The following is a 24,221-nucleotide window of genomic DNA, read 5'->3' on the forward strand; positions in this document are numbered from 1 at the left end:
TTTGATTGTTTGCATGGATCTCCCCTTCTTACTTCCTGTCAGTGCTCTCATCTTCCTACACTGCACCAATTTCACCCTTCCTCTGTAAACTTCGTACATCCTCGTTCTTAATCTTCCACCATGCTATTTTTGCTATTTTTTTCCCCACCTCAGGTTATCCAATTCTTTGTACTTTCTTCTACCTAACTTGGTATTCACATTCTTCTATTTCCTTCTCTTGTCTTACTTCTTAATCATCTTATCTGTGATCCATGGATTCTATTTACCGTTTCTATTTCTATAGTTTTATTTGTGGCTTTTGATATCCCTGTCTTGGTGCATTCCCGTCTTCCCTATATTGCACCAGTCTCTCTGTCCTCACTCATAATCTTTTCTAATGCCTCTCGATACTCATCCTTTTTGTTTCAGTCAAAACTTCTAAATACCATTTCCTCATCCAATTTCCCTGTTTCATTCTCTTGAATCTGACAGTACATTTTAGTAGTACTAAATTATGATTTTATTAAGTTTCATCCTCTCCTAGAAAATTGTCTGAGTCAATTAAGCTGTTGGTAAATATGATCCTAACTATAATAGTGTAACTGATATGTCTCCGAGTCTTCAGCCATTTTCCATGTACAAGTATACCTATTTAGCTCGGTGAAATGGCATCAGAAGCTATTCCATAAAAGTCAATAATGCCATTTCTGAATGCTATCCAAGTATTGGGCTGTTGAACCTGTCACATAATGGTATCACTGAAATACATAAACAAATGCATTATTCTATGGTCATTATTTGTCAATATTGTCATAAAAATATACTATAAATGTGAAAATGCACAAGAATCCAGGGAGTGGATGCTGCTGATATTTATCCATTTGCCACAGTGTGTAAAATGATGAGTTGCAATAATTCTAAAGAGAAGGCTACGGGATAAATCAAATTATTTCTTGTTGTGTGATGAAATTTTGTCTTCTGTTTGTGAGTTCTCTATGAACATTAATATGTTGAAGACAGTATTAGAGGTGAGAATGTTGGGCAAGTAAGTAGAGGATAGTAATAGGATAGGCATGTTGAAAGGAATGAAGTATGCATAATTGAAGAGGGCCTTATTGTAATGTCGGATATAGGTTGTGTTTTGTTAGGAGAGGCAAGTAAATGTATTGTTGTGCCATTATGTAGGTTGTGCCCATCCAACCTTAACCTGTAGATTACCAATACTAATAACAAACATTACTCTATGCATATAACTATACATATACATGTACCTATCTCAGCAATTTGAGACGTACCTTAGATTTACCAATCCACAGCTTTAACTCATAAATGTGCCAAGTTTATAAAGATATTTCATAGCACACAATAATCAACAACATTATCACTGCTTAAGATTATTATTTGACAAACTTAGGGAAAAAAGTTTGTAATATTTAATGAAATATAGCCCCATGTAGTACAAAAATATTTTTTTGCAGAATGTATCTATAATTTCATTATTTGGTAAGTAAAACAAAATAACATTTTGAACCAAAGCAACTTTTTCTCACACGAGAAGTTATTATGATTGAAGAAAGCTACCAGGGGTGTGAACATAATTCCATGCCAGTAAGCTAGACATTTTATTATGCACTACCATATTAAAATCTAATTTCTTCAATGCCTTGTGTCACCAGTGGTGTTTGCAGAAGAGAATAGATATGAACTGATAATAATACTGTACAAAATAGTACCGAAGACTTCTTGTGTCACAATTTCATATCAGATTGTATTACCTACCACATGCTATCTATGGTATAAAAATGCTCGTCAAAGAATACAAAGTAAACATAAGGATATGACTTTCAGAAGCAAATCCATGAATATGGAGAGAAAATTATATAGTTATACAGTAAACATAAATTTTCGGCACTTGTAATGAAATCAATTTCAAACAATGGCATTGATTGAAAGAAAGAGTTTTTCTTTGTCAACTATTTATCAACTTGGAACATCATGAAAAAGGCATTAACTCTTCCCTAATTTCACCATGGCATCAGTCATTGCTGATGCTGATACCGGCTGCTTTATGGAATAACTGATGCACAATCCCTGCTACCATGTCAAGGTTGTAGTCCATGGGGTGGGTGGGTATATATGTAGGATAGTGAAGGAATAACTAACACAAAAGTACTAATACACAAGATAAGTGGATAAAATATGATAAAATTTAAAAAGTGTGCGTGCGAGAAATTATAAAAAGTCACTCAGGGCCTGCTGATGTTGTAATAATTCAAACGTAAATACCATAATTTGTGCCATCAAAACAGGCATGCACCCATGTATTGTCTTGAAGGAAGATTATTTTCTTTGCCAAATGAGAAAAATTTTGCACAATTTCTTCATTCAAGTGGTGCAATAATGATGCGTAGTACTCTCCATTTATTGTTTGTCCTTTTTGCAAGTAATCTATACAAATGATTTGGCATGCATCCCAAAAAAAATCTGGCCATCAACTTGTCAGCTGATTTCACCATCTTCGCCTTCTTTGGGGCTGGAATGCCTTTAGAAACTCACTCTTTTGACTGTTCCTTGACTTGAAAAATAGTAATGTATCCATGATTTGTCCATAGTCTTGAATCGATGCATAAAATCCTCAGGATTGCGACAAAAGTGCCAAACCAAGTCTCTTGAGTGTAGTAGCATTTCGTCTGCAGTTATGTATCTATGCAGAAACTTAGCAGGATTGTGAGAGCAAATGGGGCAGCCATCTTACTTAGATTTTTTTGCAAAATTGAAACCATTGTACTCACAATATGTGGCAGTGGCCTTAACTATTATGTAAACTTTTATTCATTGAGTTCTCAAAACCATGTCATGGATTTTGTCAATTATTTTGGAGGAATTCACCATCCACTGGATGTCCCAATGATGTTCATCATTTGTGGCTCTACATTTAAACTCATTTACCCAAATTTAAACAGTCCCAAACGCAGGGGAAAATATGTCATGAGCTTCATGCATCTCTGTTTTGATCTCATTTGGTATTATGTCTTTTAAACAGAAGTGTTATATCAACAAATGAAACCCGTTTCTTTCCATTTTTCTAAATAAACAAAACTGTGTTGCTTCTGTCAACTTTGAAAATGAAACCGCATGATGGATATAGCTGAAACTTTAACATCAATGAGAGATGAGGCTTAATAACAGCAAATCTTTTCCGATACCCGAGTGCCATCTCTTGGATTTTTTAGGACTTATTGAACAACCCACTTATAGCTTCACTTTGGTTAGTATAACCAAAGGCTGAGAGAGTAACCATAATGTTGATTGTTTAAAATTTTTTATGATATATAGCATAGGTTACTATACATATATGATATTTGGTATAAACCATGTAAAATATTCATATTAGAAAGCTAAGGGAAACAGAATGCAAAAAGCAGCTTCTTAGACAAGCACTGAGAGTCTTCATAACACAATTGGCTCTCCTGACTAGAGTATACCAATATTGTGGACTTTTGCCCTGCGTAGAAAGTGCTTCCATCAACTCCCTTTCATTTTAAACTTCTTCTGTGTGCCTACAAAATTCACTCCCCTTTAGTGGCAGAAATCTATACTTGGACATGCTGGAACCAAAATTACCAGCTCCGCATGTTATCTAGACTGCATATAACCCTCTTAACTTACCTCCTCTCTGGCACTTATTTTTCCTCTTGCAAAGATACCATAGGCCATGTCTACACAAATGATATACTAGCTTTCCAATACATGGGCCCAGGTTTGAAATTTAGTGTCAATGGTTTTTACTGATTCTCAGTTCCTTGCTTTGATATATTTGGTAGAACAGTTTGTTGAGATACTCTCTATTAAATGTTCCAGTAAACAAATTCATGATAACTAAATTAAAGGTTATTACCATCACAGAACTACTCTCCACCACACATTGCCTCTCTAAGGCATATTCTATCTCATTACCCACACCTTATGAGTAATAAAAATGAGGTCAGAAGCAATACGCCTTCCACAGTCATGATAGGATATTCAGGTTTCCAGGAAAGTAACATCTCTCACTTATAGACTCTTTCTCAGGTGTGTGTCTACAAGTTTGCCCTTTATGAATCATAGTTTACTGAGGTTGATGTTCCATGAGGAATAGTTTCCATAGATGTACTCAATAGTAAATCATATTGTTCTGGGAAGACTTCAGATCTTTCTGTTCCAAGTGTTTCATGTCACTAGTTAGGTATTAAGGGCATTTGGACCCTTATGTCTTCTCCTCGAATAGCAAAGTCCCCTTCCAGTCAAAGGGCTTGTCACATTAGCAGTAGGTTAATGCTTTTGCCTGTCTATTTAGAGTTCATAGGCTCAAATCCTGTTTAGGAAGGTTGATGTCCTAGGGCTTGGTTGTTTGTTATCACATATTTTGTTACCTCATGTTATAGTTGATATTGAATGCTCTTTATTTGTACCAGTTTATTTTATTAAATCCTATCATTATTAGACGAAGAAAGGTAAAGAATTGTGTTTCAGTACTTAATGTCTCATAAGCCGTATCGTGCAAGACCGTCATTCTCAATGTTATCACCTATTAAGAAACAAAATTAGTCATTCTATTTACACATCCCAGCTTTTTGTATCACTAATTGATTATACTGGTTAATTATTACCTCAGCACATACACATGAATGGCTAACATTTGTTTGTATAGATATTGTTTTCAAGGGTTGGGGTGATTTTGTGATTTGTGCATCATCAAAGTAAATTTAAAAAACTATGAGAAATGCCACAGCAGTTATGTGAACTGAGTCATTTGCTTATATGCTCTGAAAAACAGAAATTTCACAGTATAGAAACCATTTTACCATGTACATTTGTACACCATTTTATATTTTTACACCATAAAAATGTAGCCACTTGAGGGGGATGCACTGATTTTAAAATTGTTTTGGTGTGATTACTTCACAATAAAATTACTATTTTAGTGTGAAATAATTACTACACTTCAATCTTGTTTTTTAATCTTATTAAAATGACAGACAAATAAATTTCAAATGCATATTATATATGTGTTTCTTCTATAATACTACTACTACCTACTTGCAATCATTGTGATTTGCTGGAATTCCTGTTATCATTTTGACCAACATTTTAGTGCAAAATCCATCATAGCTCACCAGTCTTTACAAAATAAATGACTGCTTACTCCCAGGGCTATTGGAAACGTTTTAATTTCTCTATGCAAATAGACTTTACATGTGGTATTGAGTAACACTGATGCTGAGTATGTGTTCAAGAATTTCCAGGATTTCTTAATAATATGTTGTAATGAAGCTCTCTCTTTAAATATTAATAAATATAATAGTAGTTCTTCATTTGAATTAACACAAGAAATCTGTGATCTCCCTACCAATAATAAATATATTTATACAACTCTTTGGAGTACTGTATTACCCAGCCAATAAGACATTCTTTTTTTACTCCAAATGAGCTCAAAAATCAGTCCGCATCTTATGAGCTAAGGGCATAACTTTGACTTAGAAGTGTAGGTCAATTCGCTGGAAAAATAATTACTACTAAGTAATTTTCCCCTCGTCAGGCACAGGAAATTGTTGCCTTGATTACAAATTTCAATAATATACTTGCTTTGAGTCCGTAGTAAGCAACAAAGTTTTGATATTTTGTTGAAAGTACTCCCTAAAAAATTCCCTAATAAATTGTAAATTTATACAATGTAGTGTGTTTCATTACATCTCGCATCTGATGCTGCTGCAAAACTTAATATGCATTGGGCTAATGGGGATGATGTCCCTCTGCTAACGCATACATCTACATACATTGTATCTCTTACAATAAACTTTAGAGACCTCAGGCATTCAACCTTAAGTAGTGGAAGAGTGTTGTAAAGGTATAGAAAATGGTGGCTTTTAATACAATTTTCATAATATCAAAATAATAACTGAAATCATGAGTCATGTAAAAATTTAAAATGATGATAACCTCATGGGATCTTAAGAGAGATGTACATAACAGTATTTCATTGAAACTTGGAAGTGTGAATTATGCTTCAGAACACCAAAACAAGGCAGCTGAAAGGCATTTTTACCCACCTTCGACTTAGAAAAAGATATTAAAGTGTAGGGAGCAGAAGGTGAATTTAGTAAATTAAGATACGAATAGCAAAATTATGATTCATGTGTTCCTAAATGGTCAAAGCTTCCACTGAAACTGCCACTTGAATATGAAAGAGAGGTTGTAAGGCACCAACTTATGGCATCATACCAACTGGTGGAATGAATCTGCCGTCGGTTTCTAGTATTTGTGGTTGAAAAAGTCCAGAAAAAAGAAAAAGCAGAATGTTAAAAGTGAGTCGTCATAATGTCTTTCTTGAAATTAGTTATGCACTACATGGAAGTGAAAATGTCATTTTGTGAGAAGAAAGTGAAAACACCAGTGAAAATAATTTAACAGCATTGATGATGAATTTCTTGGAATCTAACATGAATAAATGCTGCTATACCTTTAGCTGCTAATTTTTTAATCTAACCCATCAATATTCTTCATAATTAGTGTTAAAATCAAATTCGTTGATCCTTTTCAGTCAGATCCAAGTATTTTTTCTTAAATTCTAACCTGAAAAATCAGGGTTTCTCTGATGAGCCCAGAATGATAGTAATTATTTTAAATATTAAAAGTGTCTATAATTTGAAAATAAAGTGAATTTGAATATCTATGGTAGCATTTCAAAGAGCATCATAAAAAAGTTCCAGGAATAAAATAATGATGAAAGTTTAAATCCTCTTCCATAGCCTGTGATAATTTTTAAGTATCAAACCCTATGGAAATAGCTCATAATTTCTAAAGTTGTCCTACTTGACATAGACATAGGATTGCACTACTAGGTACTCCTGGAGTCTTTTTGTTTGACTGGTCCAAATGAAGTAACATTTGTTATGATAATGATCCTCAGTTTACTAGCCTCTGGTTATAATTCCCCTGACATTGGTTATAGCCTATTGTAGCCTGTTTCTGCCTTTTAATGGAATCATATTACTATCCTTTAGCATTAGTTTATTTCACACTAATTTTAATGAGATTTTCTCCATAAGGTTCTTTGACAAAATCAGATGCATGGCTACTAATCATGTTTTATGTTTCCTGTATTTTCAAAGTTTTGAAAAATCAATTTTTAACTGATCCAAAAAAAATAGGGAACTATTGAGTCAGTCCATGTGAGTCAGCAGGGTCCCATGAAGAGCTAATGAACACCATTTTTTACTGCCATTTTCAGTTGATTCTATGCACCGCTCTATTAGCATTAGAGCTACTCACTACAGTAATCAATGCAAAAGGTAATTTGATGGTATAAAATGAGATGGTAGAGGTCACATCACAGTAAGTCTTAAATACTTTTATATTCTTGCATCATAATACCAGTTAATTTTCCTATACTGCCTGCAGTTTCCCCAGAAGATCTGATATCCACAAAATTACCTTGCTTGAGTAAAGCTGAGGATATCTAAAGTCACCCAGATTTGAGCCCAGGTCTTTCAGTCAATAGCCAACTCTTTACCTAATATGTTGCCACAGCCAGAAAGAATTAACAGTAGGATTTTGATGTGAGCAAAACCTTTGAAAAAATTAATTACATGCTCCTCATCAGAAAAAAATCAAGGAATAATTACTCCTCAATAATGGTTTATTTCAGGTGTGTAGGGCACATATCAGGTTCACTATGGCCTACAAAATCATTTGTTGTTTTAAAACTCTGGCATCTCTCTCTCAGATTGTTGTGTAGAGGCACTCGGGACTCATTATTGGTTCTGTACTTATTGTCCTCCATGTGTCTGATTTTCCTTAGTCTCTTAATCACACTATTGCTACCTTTTATGCAAATGACATGTTCAATAGAGAGTATCAATTTTTCTCATGTTGTCTCTCACTAACAAAAATATAGCTCTTAAGGAGATGCTAAGTTGAACAAAGAAAAATTTGTTGCTTAATAAACATACCAAAATTTCATTTTGCAAATTTCTCACCTTACTCTTGCCTTTTTTTAAATAACTTTATTTGAAAAATTTCACCTATAACCTCCTTAGATAACGCATTGATGAACTTCATTAGTCAATGCACAACTTCAGTTACAAGCAAAACAGCAACATATATATTTGATCTTGGAAAAATGAATGTGGTCTCTGTGAGTGGCTGTTGTTCCACAGAAAGTTGTGTTCATCATTTATCTAAGCTTTACTGTTAGGGGAAACTCCCTTCTTTTGCGTTGATTAGAATCCATGCAGTAGCATTCAATAAAAGCCTTAAGTATATCATCTGCCGGTTGAACTGCCCAGCATAAAAAAATATTAACAGTGCCATCAAGTCTATTCTATATTTTGTTCTTTCTGCTAAAAAGTCTATTTTAATCTTTTCCAATTTAAGAATTAATTACAAATAACACTATTTCTCCAAAGGTGACATTTGTTTATGTAATAATGCCCTCTGCCATAAAATATAGCCATTAATTTTCAATTTCCATCATTTATTAGAAACTGCCTCAATATAATAAGTAATGATGAATAATATAGTATATTAGTTAAATACTTCATTTGTGACTGTTTTTGCCATTACTTGGTGGAATTTCACCATTGTGTGGCATCATTTGGTGATGATTCAGCATAAGGCTAGGTTCATGTACACTTCAGGAAGAAGGGGCAGGTAGAGGAGTGAAAGAGAGGAGGGTTTGAAGGAGTAATGCATTCGGGTGGCTGGTGAGGAAGGGCTGATGGGCAGCTGGAGTACACTGTTTGGCTGTGGGAGATGAGTGGGGTAATGGGAAATATAGGAGGGGAGAGCAGGAAGGGTACAGTAGCTCATTAACCAAAGGAGTCTCCTTAGACTGCACGCGGGTGCTTATCTCCAATTTTTTGAGTGCATCTAATCTTAGCCTAATTTTGAATCTTCACCTGATAATGCCGCTCAGTGCCGAAGCCGTAGTCATCAATAAAGATTAATTGTGGAAATACTTTGTTTCTGTTATTTATGCTACTTCATTTAGGAGTCAGATTAAACTGTTTCTACTTGCTATGGCAATGAATTAACCAGTATATTGTGTTCTGGTTAGCAGGAACTACTTTGTTGAGTAATTTATGGAAAATTTTCATTTTGTTTTGTTACATGTACTAATTGATTTTTTACTTAATATTTTTTGTACTTACATGAATTTGTGTTTGTATATTTATTACCTTTATTACTCCTTGGACCAGTTTTGTTGCTGGTTGCTTCATCAGATGAAACAAAGGTTTAATTTTTTTCTAGCTCCTGTGTATATATTTGTGTAATTGGTCTTTGGATTGTTTATGATAACTAGAAGCTAAGTTCATTTACACAGCACTATCTCCCTGCCTCTGATCATTGCATGCACTCATTTGATAATGATTCAAGTTTGCTCGTGATGTGCCATATTGGCCCAAATATAAGACAAGATATTTTTGTCCACTTGGAGAGGACCAAATATCACAACCAATATTATTTTTGATCCCTAAGTAAAACCAATCCTAGAATACCACCCACACAACTCCAGTGTGCTGCCTAAATACTTATTCTGCAGTAATTTGCCTTCAAACAATGCCACCTACCAACTCAATCACCTAAATAATTGATTGATTGATTGCTTGTATAGGGGGATATTCTATAGGAGTCTTGGTGCTAAAACATGTAGGATAATTGTGCCAACACTTGCTTAACTTGCCTGCCACATGAAGAGAGAAGACAAGAGCACCACAGTGAATGTGTGGAGGTCAACCATCCAACCTCCATCCAGGCCCAACATTAGTAAACATGGGTTTTAATGGAAACGTATGTGTCAGTGTGGCTTTGCCTTTTCCTATCTAAAACAGTATTTATGCAAGCCAAATGTAGAATGATACTTTGAGCCAAATAATGTAATCAGTATCACCGTTGATGAGCCACCACAAATTTTACAGCTTAAACTATTATCATTCTACCAATTATATAGGCCTCTTAAAGTGATATTCTTTACTGCAAATGATAAATAATCATTACAGGAACCCTATTTTTTATTGAAATAGCCCCTGGATTTGTATCATGGTTGAAAAAAATTGGCTAAGTTGTGTTTCACCTCACTTTTCATGGAAGGTTGGTCACATTTACTCAATTTGCAAGCCTCAATGGAAGGATGGGTCTTAAGTTTTCTCCATGGTAATGGCAAGTGTTACACTCACCTTTGTTGTATTTACTTTCATATTTTTGTGCTCCTACTTTGTTTTGGTAACTGTTACTTTATTTCCATTTTAAGTGTTTATTTAGCAGTAAAGCATATTTGTCTAATTAAATGAATCAACCATTCATATAAATTGTTTATGTAATTAATTGAATTCCTAATAGCAAACTTACCATATTCTTCACGTCAAATTCCCATGCAAACATGTTTCATAAAATGAGAGCTCATAAACCCAAACTGTCTTACCCTATGTCATCTTAAATTTGGGCCTATATGATTATTCATTGGAGCTGTGGAAAATGGTTGTTTGTGAGTTTTATATTACTTTGCCCCATTCTTAATCTCAAATTTGGAACAGTTATCAAACTGTTCAGTGGAAAAAATATGTCAGATCCTGTATTAGCTGAAGTTGACAATGGTATTCAAAGCATTAATTCATTTAAAGTTATGTTGATTATCCTTTATCATTTTAAAGTGTGACTTTGGGTGATTCCACTGCATTGAATGATGGGATCTTTACATTTGATTTGTTTAGTCATTTAAAAAGTTGAATTTGGATGTACTGGCAACCACTGGGCCAGGAACTTTCTGTGTCATCTTAGTGTGAGAAGAGTGAATGGTTAACTGAAGTTAATTTTTTCTATCTTGAATGTTTAATTTAGTAAATTTTGGGTAGAAATCTATTGATGCATTAAAATACAAATACCTTCTATTTTTTTCCATTAAATTTAGGGAGTTTTAAAGTGTTTTATGAAAAAATTATTTCGGTAGTCCAGGGGGTAGAGCGTTGGACTACCAGAGGGTCCCGGGTTCAAATCCTGGGCAAGTCTCTGGGCACCTGCAGCTCCACCCAATCTATGTGATTTTTTGGCTACCAGATCTGCCTGGGAAACCATAACCCTACCCTGATGTGTGCATTTCACGTGCCGTCGGTCTTAGTACGGGGTGGACTCTACAATCACCTACCGAATCAACCTTCGGGTTGGTTAATGTGTTTATGGTTTTTTTAAATGCGTAATTATTGTGAAAATTAAATGTATCCTGCCAAGTCTTAACTCTTAATTAAAGGGTGCTACAAAGCAGATTGTGACTCATCACAAGCCATAAGAAGGGCCTACAGTGCCTGCAAGCTCAACAGGTGCATACAGATTTGTTCATTACTGCAGAATTCATGTGTAATGGGTGCTAGTAGATGGTTACTTTTTATTTACTGGGCTAATTTTGTGCTCATGTGCTATTTGTTAGTGTCCACTTCCTATGTACTATAACAGTCAATTTTCCACCTCAAATTTGTATTGTGTAATGTAATTTATGTAAGAATGCAAAGAAAGAAAAGATATACGTTAATGCTAGAGCAGAAAAAATGCTTAAGGAGGAGAGCAGTAAAAGCATTTACCTTCAGCCTACTTTGGTGTGTGTTTCACCTGAAAAGCTCTTATTTATGTTACACATATTTATTGTCTTTTTCATTTTTTTAACTATTCCCTGTTGTCAGATATTCCAAAAAGTAATCAAGTGTAGTAGCTACAAAATGAAAAGATTGTATGCCATAAGTAAGATCCATTGAGGATAAACTGGCCTACACCAATAGCCTACTGTGCGGGTGGGTCTAGTCCATTTCAGATGATAGGAGAAGTGATACTTACTTAGAGGGGTGGCATATGTTAAAAATCCAGAGGAGAAAGAATGTGGGGAAGGAAGGAGAATAGGGAAGGCTGGTTTTTTTCTCCTCCACCCAAGTAGGCAAATGTGTTTACATCGAATCCTGTGTCTTTCAATGTACTCACCATGGCCGGCATCATTCTCAATTGGGACTCTCCCGAAACAAAATCATCCCTGAAAATGTCATCTTGCTTGCATGTACCTATTCTTCTGCACTTCCTCATCTAGTGAAACTTCATCATTTAGACTAACTCAAATGGACTATGAGACAAGAAAAAGAAATTAAGTCTGTGTTGGTACAAAAATGAATGAAGAGAACCGTTCTCATCAAATGAACTAATACCACACAACTTTTTTTATCTACTTCTATTATTTATGACTGAAATAAATAGTTAAATTCAATCAGTAAAAGTGGTGTGTGTGTTTATTGTTATTTATTTGCCATTGATGGAAGTTAGTACTTCAATTTTAGTTAGGGAACAATAATGCTTTTGGTGGGAAGTTTTTTTTTTTATTTTAACCGTTTATATTATGTCCCTGAAACCAGAATATTCTGGCAATTACAATGTACTTGTGACCTTTTCAAAGTTATTTATCAATATTTTCATTTGCTGTAATGCTCAGCAGAAAAAAGAACAAGTGCCTGCTTATTTTCTTGTGTTGATTGTTTTATAATAAAGTCATCTGGAGAATTATCATAAAGCAGGATGGTCTACTCTTCATTTTAAGATGTTGACTGTACTGTGAGATAGAAGAGGATGGTAAATTATTATATGGTAATTAACACCAAATAGACCACTGCTTATTTTGTAGTTCAGCTTCAGGGCATTATAACTGACAATGCTGTCATGGGTGACTGATTGGGTGGAACACTGAAATATGTATTTCAGTTTCCTAGGTTTTATTTGTGAACAAAACCATCCAAAGTTGTACGATTATTGTGAGCCAAATTTATTTGTAAAACAAAATGGAAGGAATTGCACACGCTTGGTACATGATTTCATGTACCTTATCATGTGATAAAAGAAAGAAATGCATCTCTATCAATGTAGACTTTCTTTCGTGCGAAAGAATATGACAATTGACATCAAATTACTGTATTTCCAATTTTTTCGTATGCAGTCACCAAATTTATATCAAATGAAGTCCTAAGATCACAGTTAAAAAAAAAAAGGTTAAAGGCTGAGATCTATTTAAGATTATTTGGTGGGAGATATTGATCATGTCAAAACATTATTCGACTTGCCAACAAAATGGCATCGCTAGCCTTTGCCTATTTCCATTCAATAACACTCCCACTAGGAGAGATCCCATGCCTATTTCACCACCTGTGATCCTTAAAATTATCCTTACCCTAGGAACCACTTCCATCTTTGGCCTCTTCAACTAATTACCCACAAGTCCTACAATGATCCAAATTTTTACTAGAATCGTTCATCAGCAGCAACCTACCAATCATTCAAGTCCAAAATCCTCAGTTCACAGAAGATTGAAGTCACTCATTCTATACATTCTCCAGTCAGTGGACTAATTTTTTGTGAGTTATTCCCTTTTCTATTCACTACCCTTTTCATTCATTCCACTCATTTTTCTTCATCCTCCTCTCTATTTTTTCTTTGTCATTGGCCATTAAAATGGATGCAACAAAAATTATCATTGCTGTAGTGAAAATAGTTTGACAAAGTAAGAGGGATCTTCTATAAAGAATCATTTGAACAAGAATACATTTCATGGATATGATTTGGATTTTGACTTGTATATTTGGTCATATTTCTTTCTTTGGCAAAAATTTCATTTAATGTGTACTTGTTTCTGCATTCCTTTCTTTCTATTAGGTGTATCCTTTGTATTTGGCTCTATAAGTCTCCACTTTTGGGAAATCCTTTTTGTGATAAACTGTTGTACCAGAAAAATGGTACCTTTTGAATGTGCAGCAATGTGTGTATGTTTCTCTACATATAAGGGAGTGAGAGGGAGGAATAAATGTACAAATTCTTTGATGTATCTTGGAAACTGGATTATGAAATTAGCAGGTTGCTTGGCTTTATCTTCCCAATTGAGATGCTTGGTAAGCCAAATTACATGAAATTGATTTGCAATCACCTGTAAAGGCTGGTTATAATGTGTTATAATTATGGCTAGAAATTGTTTATAGACTTAACTTTTCAAGTTAATTATTATTCACACATGAAGCAAGTTTTCATGATCTGAAATGTTATTTGTATCGACAAATAAATTTTTTTAAATATGTTGACCGTTTCTTCATCGACAGAGATTGCAGTACTTCCATGGGCTACAAGGTAAAATCATTATTAAGAATGTTAATGACTCATTGGGCCTCTGGAGTAAGTTGTGTTTTATGGAGACTCTAATACATCTTTTAATATCTTTAAATTGCCCTATTAAGCCATTGTTATAAATATTGTAAATTCAAATTTTATTCCTTGTATTACTCCATAGTGAGCTATGCAAGAATGCTTGATATTCATCATTGTTATGAATTCTCCTTATTAGGCCTCCTATTTAACTCCATTTTATTTTTTACGGCTAGCTAATTTACTCACTTTTTGTTTTTTAAATGGTGCGAATTTCAATTGAATTTACATACTTTTGTAAATAATGATAATGTAGAGTATGAGCTAATTTCCTCCCACTGGCTCAAAGTTTTTATTTTTATTTAATTATGTTTTGATTGTTGAATTTGAGTATGAAAAAAACTTTGCACTCCAATTTATTAGATTGTAGAGTGCTTCAATCCATCATGATATCTAGAAATAACTTGAAAAACCAAGAAAAGTCAGTATTTAAAAAAATTGGTCATTTCTCAACCAGGATGAGTGTTATGAGAATGCTCTTATGTCACATTTATATTTGATTTTTTCTGTAAATATATCACTTAAACCCTTCATTTGAAACACCCTTACAGTCAGACAATACTTCATATTTATTATGCTCTACTCTCATGCACTATTTAGAGGCTGACTTGCAGTGAATAAAAAGATTGGCTACAGTTGCCACAGAATCGATTGTTCATAGTATTGTGATCTCGGAGTTAATTACTCATGTCAACCATCCTTAAGTGGATAGATAACTTCTGAATTATACTAAAGAAATTCCCCAAAGAGAAGGATTAGGCTTCAATATACACATACTGGGCTAAATTTAACCAGAAGTTGCCTGATATCCTAAGTTGTGCCAATTGGGAGCATCTTATCCTCTAGTCCACATTTATGGTCACCAAAAAACTAGGAACAACATGGTGATGGGGGAATTTTCTCAACCACTGGTCAATATTTTCTGTATTAAAAAAATCAGGGATCCATGAGGAGGGTTAGTATACTCAATTTGTAAATTTTGTTGGAGAGAGCCTAATCATTTTTTACTCTGGTTTCAAATATACCATGCCCTTATCCACTAGGTGCATCCTCTTGGCTTTCACATTGCAATGCACAGGTTTCTCCTGTGAAACTAATGACTATAGGTTTGATTTGCATAATCAGTCCCTGTTGTTCAAAAATCTCCCCCTTGCTGGTTGTGTGATTGTAAAAACCATTATCGTGCCCTTTTGTTCCACAAAAGTAACAAAAATATTTGAATGGCTTAAAATATGTTTTCAAAATAATGTTCCACAAAGATTCCCAGATTCTTAGTTTGACAATATTATCCTGAATAGAGTTTTGAATTTTTTTGTTAAGGCATTTTAATGCATACAATGAATAGCCAACCTAAATAATCTGACCTTGAGAAAATGTATCTTGTGAGTTACAGAGATGTTGTCGAGTATGTATACCTGTATGTTTAAATGGAATGTCACCCTATTCCGCGATTCTTTCCAGTCCTTGATGGTCGCAGTTGATTAAGAATGTCTGCAAAGGACCTTTAATAATCGTGACCTTTCTTATCGAATAATGACGGCGTGATAGTGTAGTGGGTATAAAGTTCGTTTATTGACCGGAGGCGCGGTGTTGTTTCCCGGTGACTTTCGGCAACCCTAGCGCTACTTGAGCTGTATGATTTTCCGCGAGTCACATCTTCCTGGTTATCCGCAGGTGGCAGATGGAAAGCAACTGGACCTCCCGCCGTGTGTGGATTTCACGCCAAAATAGGAGGTGAGTTCTACCCTATCCTAGTAAACTAATCTTCGGGTTGATTATTTCGATGGATTGTGATCGGAGAAAGAGTTAATGCAGACATTCGCTCTCCCCGCGCGAATTATTTTTCACGAACTATTCGTTAACTTACAACGCTTCATAATTGCCTTGCTTCACGTCCTCTTGTCATTCATAAATACTTCACGAAAACCTTTCATTACCGTACTTTTCCGGCTGACGTTTCGTTGTTTGATAGGCGTGGAATAATTAATATAAGGACTGACTTCGGGAGAAATTGGTTTACACCGAAAGGAAACGTTTCTGTCACTTAGTAATTCTTTCGCCCGGTAAATCTTGCTTTAACTTAGAAGTAATAGTAAAAATCTCTATTTATCAACAAATTTCATGTTTAGGAAGCAACCATCATTTAGGGTTTATTAAATCTTACAGTCAGACTCTATAGTAACTGTGCTTAAGATTTTTGAAATTTTATAACGTTGACATCATTTTTCGGGATATATTACGGGGTAAAACGATGGATTGTTTTTTTTCCCAGCAGTTATTCTTTAAAAAGACGCAGGAATAGGCTGAACCACTCTTTATATTGATGCGGTTGAGCCCGCGGTGGTGAACTGATCTCTCACAAATGAATAACCGTTAAGCCATGGCGCTACAATCGTTTTCATGCGCTTATATTGAGCCCTAGGATATGTTGCTGATGCAACAAATAATCAATCGATTGAGGGCCAGTTTTGACCTGGGACAGGTAAAGGTAGTCAGTCTTGCGCCACCTAGCTTCTTGGATGTGCGCTGTGGTCATTGCCTGTTGCATCTGCGAGGGATAGGACCTGCACCCTTTTTCAGAAGCTTGCAAGTATTGATAAGAACCATTAGATGAGGGAACCAACATCCGCCTATTAATGTAAGTATTAAGTGTCCTCTGAATTGACAGTAATCCTAAAACTAATTTCATTTCGAGAAAATTTTTTCGAGACTTATGCGAAAGCTATTTAAATGCTCATTCTGATTGCGGCCTGTAATGCATATTGCATATATGCCGAAATATTTAGTTTCTAACACATTTTCACTATCGTAGATATTTTTAATAAGTTTTGTCATCTCGCAGAAAACAGAATAATGCCTGTGAGAGATGTGGTTATGCTAATAGTTTCAAATTTCTTTGGCTACAGGATAAAAACGACTTTATAGAAGTGCAGCGTTTCCTTAATTCGAAGAGGATTTCTGGACAAATCTATATTGTCAGTTTCATATTAATCGTTTTATGCATTGATTAATTTACGTTATTTCAATCCCTCCAGATTGGAATCGAATGTGTATCTTACCAATTTATTTCGTATGACACTTCCAGTTGTTGCGCGTAAATTAAAATTTTACGAGCATTTTGGGAAAATTGGCAAGGAACGCATCAAGCTCCATATGTTTCCATGCCCATATGTAATGCGCATATGTGCTTTGAATTCATCAATCGTATTATAAAAATATGAGATTTTAGTCCGTTTAATTATTAGCGCCACGATCAGTGGTTGCATAACTTCAAAACATTCAGGGACAAAGAATTATTAACTCACTGCGGCAGTGTTGTTTGTCGCTTCAATAAAATCGCACAACTCTCTAGCTCCAAATAAGACCGAGGCTTTTTTCCAGACAATATAACAAAAATCAATGCATTCATGACGTCATTGCGTATGATGGAAAATTGCTATTTTTTTAAAAACAATTAATATACACATATCTTTTGTCATCGATCGCGCATTCCGAAGGGGCAACTATCAAAAACTTATCCAGAAGATTCATTGCTGCTATGTAAGCAAAGCATGTAAACTGGAGGGCCTCCAAAATGACCTGGGCACTGGCTGAAAAAAATGTTAGATCTGATTACAACTATTGACCCCACCCATTAGATAGGGTGTGGTCAATATTTTTATATGAATAGAATTAAATTACCTAAAGTAAAAATACAATAATACGTAGGATGGTTCGTCATAAAGTCTGTATATAATGAGTAGCACCTGCATTCAGAAGTATTATAAAATTTACGCTGAGTATATACTTTAAAGTTGTAAATACAATTGCAAGACACCAATATAGTATCCTTTGTAGAGTTTATACAACCTGAATGTAAGATTTACCAAGCCCTAAAAGACGTTTGCTTTCTGAATGTGAAATCTTTTGATAAATAGGGATTTCAACTAAAATAAATTTGCATAGCTTCTTGCAATAGCTCTGTTTTGCCAATGCTTCCAAAAAACATTTGCAACAAAGGTTCTCTGCAAACTGCCAATTATACGGGGCAATTTTATTTTTAATGAAATAACTTGATCTTGCATATACTCAGAAAACTTTCCATTCCATCCAAGTCCTCCTGACTAGGTAGTGGCATCAATATATTTTGCCAAAATGTGAGATATCTACGAAATAAGATATCTGAGATGGAAGCAGTCCTTAAACATGGTGGCTACAATATTCTTCATCTCAATGAATTTTAACTCAGAGAAAATGAAATTGTAATGCATGAATTAGAGATTTTAGCTTAACATCATTCTATTGCCAGTGTGTATCAAAAAATTGTGGCACCTGAATTTATGCCAGGAAAGGTATAGCTTTTTAAGTAATTGATTTAGACAAATTCTGGATAGAATTGCACGTCGAAATATTTGCGATCATGTTGAAGAACCTGAGTCTGATGTTTTTTTTCCGTGTATCGCTCCTCTAATGGTGTGTTTACACAATTCTGTAATCAACTGCAACTAGTACTATCCCTTTTCTTGACTCTGAAAGCCAATACCATAATTTGTAGGGATCTCAAAATTGAATAACCCTAAAAACTAGTCATTGTCAGGTTCTTGAAAATCTTTTGATTTCTTATGATTTATACTGGGCAAACAAAAAGCCTACTCAGCTTTCTGCCTGCCTAGACAATTTAATTACCAATTGTGGTCTTGAGCTGTAGGGTATAAGTGTTATTGACTACCTCCTGTCCGACCATCAAGGTACAAGCTTCACTCAAGACTCAAATAACTCCAAATAAATCCTCAAACAGAAGTCAAACCATTACTATTAGGCTCATAACAGTAGAAGGTTCAGAGTATCAAACTACTTCTATCTTGTATCAATTGGCATGGTATTTTCAAAGGCTCACTTGAGCAACTTAGTTTTCCAAGTTTTTAGGTAATTTCTTAGACATTTTTGAAAATTGCTATCCTACAAAAATTCTGAACAGTAAGTTCACTAAAACTAAAAATAATATGTTGCATACGGATGAGTTATTACCTCTTAGAAATGATTTTCTTAGTCACTACCACTCTTACAAAAACAGGGGAAACCTGCATGACAAAGAGGCTTACTTGAAATACAAAAGAGATTATTATAGCTCAATTAGGTGTGCATAATATAAAGCATATACGGATTTTATTTGTGATGCAAAAAATAAACAAAAGTCATCATCACAGCAGTAATTAGCGTTCTAAAATTCTACAGATATTTTCAATAACTTTTTTAAGGGATCCTGGTGAGATAGAAAGTAGGCCAATATAATCACAACTATTGGCATCTCTCATAATCTGGCTTATAGGCAAGTAGTAAGTGTAATTTTGTGAATGATATCTAATTTCAAAAAGTGCTTCATAACTTGTGTTATGTGAAGGTGCTCAGAAGGATATTGCACTTAGGAGTTCTAAGGAATCAATCTTGTTATGCAGTAATTTATAAAGAAAAGTTATGTTATTAATTTTTCCATGTTTATGCAAGGAGGGAAGATTTAGTGGGGGTAACATTTCATGACAACAATAAACATCTTTGTGAAGATTGAATTTGAATGCAATTTTTCACACGAATTTTCTTTGTACAAATTTGATTGCATGAATATGGAGTTTGTAGTAAGGTATAAATATAAATACATATAATATAATACATAAATATAATATATAAATATAATAATGTATAAATAAACCTAGTATGATCAAAAAAGTAAGGACTATTAATTGAAGCAGTTCTTAGTACCTTAGTAGTCATGTCTTTACGAATCCATACTAATTTCAATAACTCTAAAAACTAACTAATATAAGCTATGCACAATCAACCTATTAATGAAAGTTTACTGAAACTTTGGCAAATGATTTTGATATCCACTAGTTTTGTTTAACCCAATATTACATGAAAGCATATAAATACTTATTAAGTGGGTAACCATTAATTTCCATGGAATCATTTCCACGATTGTAATTCATTTTCACTAGGCCGTTTCAACATTTCAGTACCACAATCAGGAGTAAAACACAGCTAATGATGGCATTCTAATGTTGCAACTGAGTTGTGATAGCAAAATATATTAATGATGGAAATGAATTGAACAACATTATTCCAACCGGCGGTTAATTATTTCCACATTTTTATGACACATTCATCTGGTGAAACAGGCTTAGAATCTTTATATAAGCTCAGGAATTTCAAGAAATTGCTTGAGGCAATGTTTTGCCCCTTGTGCTTAGGCTGTTCTCCATGCAAACTATTCTGTGTAGGCCAAATACCAAAACTCATGGAACTGAGATGAACAAGGGTGCAGGGAAGGTGGAAATAGAGGGATTAGAAAGGGGATTAGAGACAGTGAGGACAAGTGACAAGCAGTGGTAATAATGAGTGAAACAGGTGCAGGGTTACATGCCACACGTTCTCGTCGCAGTCATGCACTCCTGATGGTCAGTCCTCTTAATCAGTATAGATGTCAATTTGAAATTTGCCTCAGAAGATCCCTTTTCCAGGAAGCGACTCACACGTACACAAATTACCTTTTAGTGGTTAGTCTAGAAGGTGGTAGTTAAGAAGGGTTATCCCTTCTAAAACTTTTTAAGAATCACAACCTTTGGTCAGCTCTGTAGTCACTCAAGATAGCCTTTGAAACTCTAATGAGAGTAGAATACAAGGTACACTAAGATGAAAACACTTCGTCTATAGCTTCTCACATCACCTGGAATTTTTTATAGGGTGCCTATTTCTTGATCTTATTCAATGTCTACTAAAATAATTGGTCTTCCAATTTTATTGTCATCAATACACACACTAATTTTGGAACTTTTTCTTGCGGAAAGACTTGAACCTTTCATGGCATTCATGCCCCACTCAGCAATTTACTACAGGAAACCTGTTTCATATAATTGAAACATAGCTGTGAAATAAATTATGCTCCAGTTAAAATTAATGGAATTACAAGGATGGACTATGAACAGAAGTTTTATTGTTTAAAACCAAGAAATATTTTTTATTGTGCCCTTGTTCATTCAAGCAAAAAAAGTTCCTCGTTTTATAGCCTGCTCTGTTCCTTAGTGAGGCAGCTGCAAAGGCATAGTAATGAGGTAGAGGACTACAGTTTAGGAACAAGAAATGCCTGCAGGGAGAAAGCAATAGAGTTCTGCAGGAGAGAGGTGTTAATCATAAGGAACACATGAGTTAGACACCACAGAAGGCATAGGAACACTTGGAAAATGCCGTCTGATTTAGAAAAATATCAGTTAGATGATATTATGGTTAGACACAGATCTAGGAACAGCGTGATTAATTCACATAGTTTCCTAGGAGTGGATGCAGACTCAGAACATAATTTAGAAATAATGAAGAGTAGCATCCGATTTCAAAGGATAAAACAGGGAAGACAGCTTAGGAAATGTAATTTGGAAGTATTAACAGGAACGACATGGAAAGAGTACCATCAAGCTGGCTTTAGAGAAAGTTCTGAGTGAAAACAGATAGCTGGTTACTAGAGGGGAAAAATTGGAACAAATAAAAGGGATATTGAAGCTGCAAATGAAATTATAGGAAATATAAATAAGATAAGGACAGGGAAACCATGAATTACAGACAAGATGATTAGAAAGATAGAAGAGAGAAGGAAATGGAGGAATGTAAATACAATTAGGTAGAAAGAAGTATAAAGAGTTAAATAATAAACTGAAGTGGCTAAAAATTAGAGCAAAAGAAGCATAGTAGAAGATACAGTGCAAGGATATGGAGAATTTGCAAAGGAAGGATGATATTGGGGCACTATACAGGAAGGTGAAAGCACTGTCAGAAAGTATGCGGGGAAAATTGTTGCAAACAGATAATTTAAGAAAACTATTAACTGAACCAGAGGTGATTCAAGAGAGACAAAAGAATTATATAGAACTGAATGGTAAAGACAGTAGGCAAGCAAACCTATACATAGAAAGAGAATATGATGTAGATGAGGATAGTTTGGGCCCAGGCTTACCCAATGGTGAGATACTAGAAGGAACATTAAGGGAATTGACATCAAATGAGGCCATGGAGGTACACAAACATTCGCACAAAACTACTTAAAGGGTTAGGCAAATATGGGAGGAAGAGTTTTTATGGACTAATTCATTGCAATTATCAGAGTAAAATTTGGCCAAAATACTTCGCCAGATCAGTGTCAGTTCCTATTCCATAAAAGGGAAATGCAGCAATATTTGATGAATATAGAACAATAAGTTTGGTTTGGCACATAACTACAGTGGTTCTCAGGCAGATGGAGAGCAGGGAAAATGATTACTTAGGGGAGGATCAGTTTAGGTTCAGGAAGGGAGAGATATGCATGATGCCATTGCAGTAATGAAATCACTTATACTGAGGAACATAGAATAAAATCAGACTGTATTTATCTATTTTGTAAATTCTGATACAGCATTTGCTAGCATTAATTGGGTAGAATTAATGAATGTGTGGCAGAACATTGGAATAGATTGGAGGGTACAACACTTATTTGCAACCTAAACATGCCTCAGATTGCTCAGGCGCAAGTGGGGAGTAGGGATGGGCATATTTAGGAAAAAAGGGTAAGACAGGGGTCTCCATTGTCAGCTGAGCTTTGCAACGTGCATGTGAATGGAATGGTTAAAGAGGCATTAGAACTGGAGATAAGGAAGAAAATTGTAGGATGATGATGATTCATAAAATAAATTAGGTTTGCAGATGATTAACCTCTAGCTTTTCAATCAGCCAAGGGGTTGAGAATATGTTTAAATATATATATGGGAGGATAATAAATGTGAACAAAACAAATGTTTTGTGTTTTTGAGAAAGAGAAAAGCTAAGTTAAATATTAAAATAGGATGTCATAAACTAAAGCAGGTGGAAGAGTTTACCTATCTCAGAAATGTTCTGGACCGAAATGGTCAAAGTAGCTGCGATATAAGACAAAGAATTGCATTAGGCAAAGAAGCTTTTACAAGGAGGAGGGAATTGATGCCAGGAATGTTGAGTGAGGATGTTACAAAATGGCTCATCAAAACTTTGACGCGGAGTGGAGTTTTCTATGACACAGAAACCTGATCATTGAAGCAGGATGAGAGGCTTATGGTGGCTTTTGAAATGTAGGTTTGGAGAGGGATGGAAAAGGAGAAGTGAGTTGAAAGGAAAACAAAATCAGAAATGCTAGATAAGGTGGGGAAGAGAGGGTACTGATGGTAGAAATCCAAAGGAAGCAGGAAAGATTGATGCAAAGCATTTTGATTGGCAATGGGATGTTGAAGACTGTGATAGAGGGGAGAATGTTAGGTAAATGAGGAAAGGGTAGGAATACGATTGGGATATTGGATGGAAAGGAGTATACAGAGTTGAGGAGAAGCTTATGTAGTGTACACATCAGGTTTTGTTTTATTAGGAGAGGCAAGGCCATTGTTGCTGTACTGTTAGGTAGCTTGAGTCTATCCAAAACCTTAACTAGTAGTTTACTTAAACATAAGAGTTTCAGGTTTAACTTTGTGGAATTCCTTCATGTTGTGGGTAAAAAAGAAACTTTACACTTCCACAATAAAGATTTATTATTTCATGACCATGATTTCGAGCATCAAAACCATGGTCGTGAAATATTAAATCTTTATCGTGGAAGTTTAAAGTTTCTTTTTTACCCTCATCATAGTTGTTTACTGTTTATAGTAATATATACTTGAATTCTAATTATTTATACACTTTAAATATATAGTGTGCAGCAGCTATTGTGTTCATTTTATTTTGGCTGAGCAGAGCATCCTTCATATTATAGTTGAGGAAAGCACCACGAAGAGACGAGTTGCATGGAAAGTGAAAAGGATGTCAATTTTTACTGTACAGTCATTCCCCTTTACCAAGCCACTACATTGTGCACAGCTTGTTCATAATTTTTCTTTCCATTAAAAAAACTTTTATTTGAGGTGTATATAGGTTGTGGGTGTTAACTACATATAATCTTCTATTGTATATTCAATACTGTAAAAATATGG

General features: G+C 34.7%; 1 protein-coding gene across 1 annotated transcript in view; it reads left to right on the forward strand.

Annotated features, from left to right (window-relative positions):
• The first annotated feature begins 16,746 nt into the window (after positions 1–16,746).
• The window catches only part of LOC139694640 (uncharacterized), a 39,347-nt gene continuing 31,872 nt past the window's right edge, over positions 16,747–24,221 (forward strand). The window contains exon 1 of the mRNA XM_071593127.1: positions 16,747–16,870. The gene's annotated coding sequence lies outside the window, so the exon portion shown is untranslated. The remainder of the gene's footprint in view (positions 16,871–24,221) is intronic.

This window comes from Hetaerina americana, unplaced genomic scaffold (genome assembly GCF_022747635.1).
Source record: "Hetaerina americana unplaced genomic scaffold, ioHetAmer1.1.p SCAF_51, whole genome shotgun sequence".
In the NCBI taxonomy this organism is placed as follows: Eukaryota; Metazoa; Arthropoda; class Insecta; order Odonata; family Calopterygidae; genus Hetaerina; species Hetaerina americana.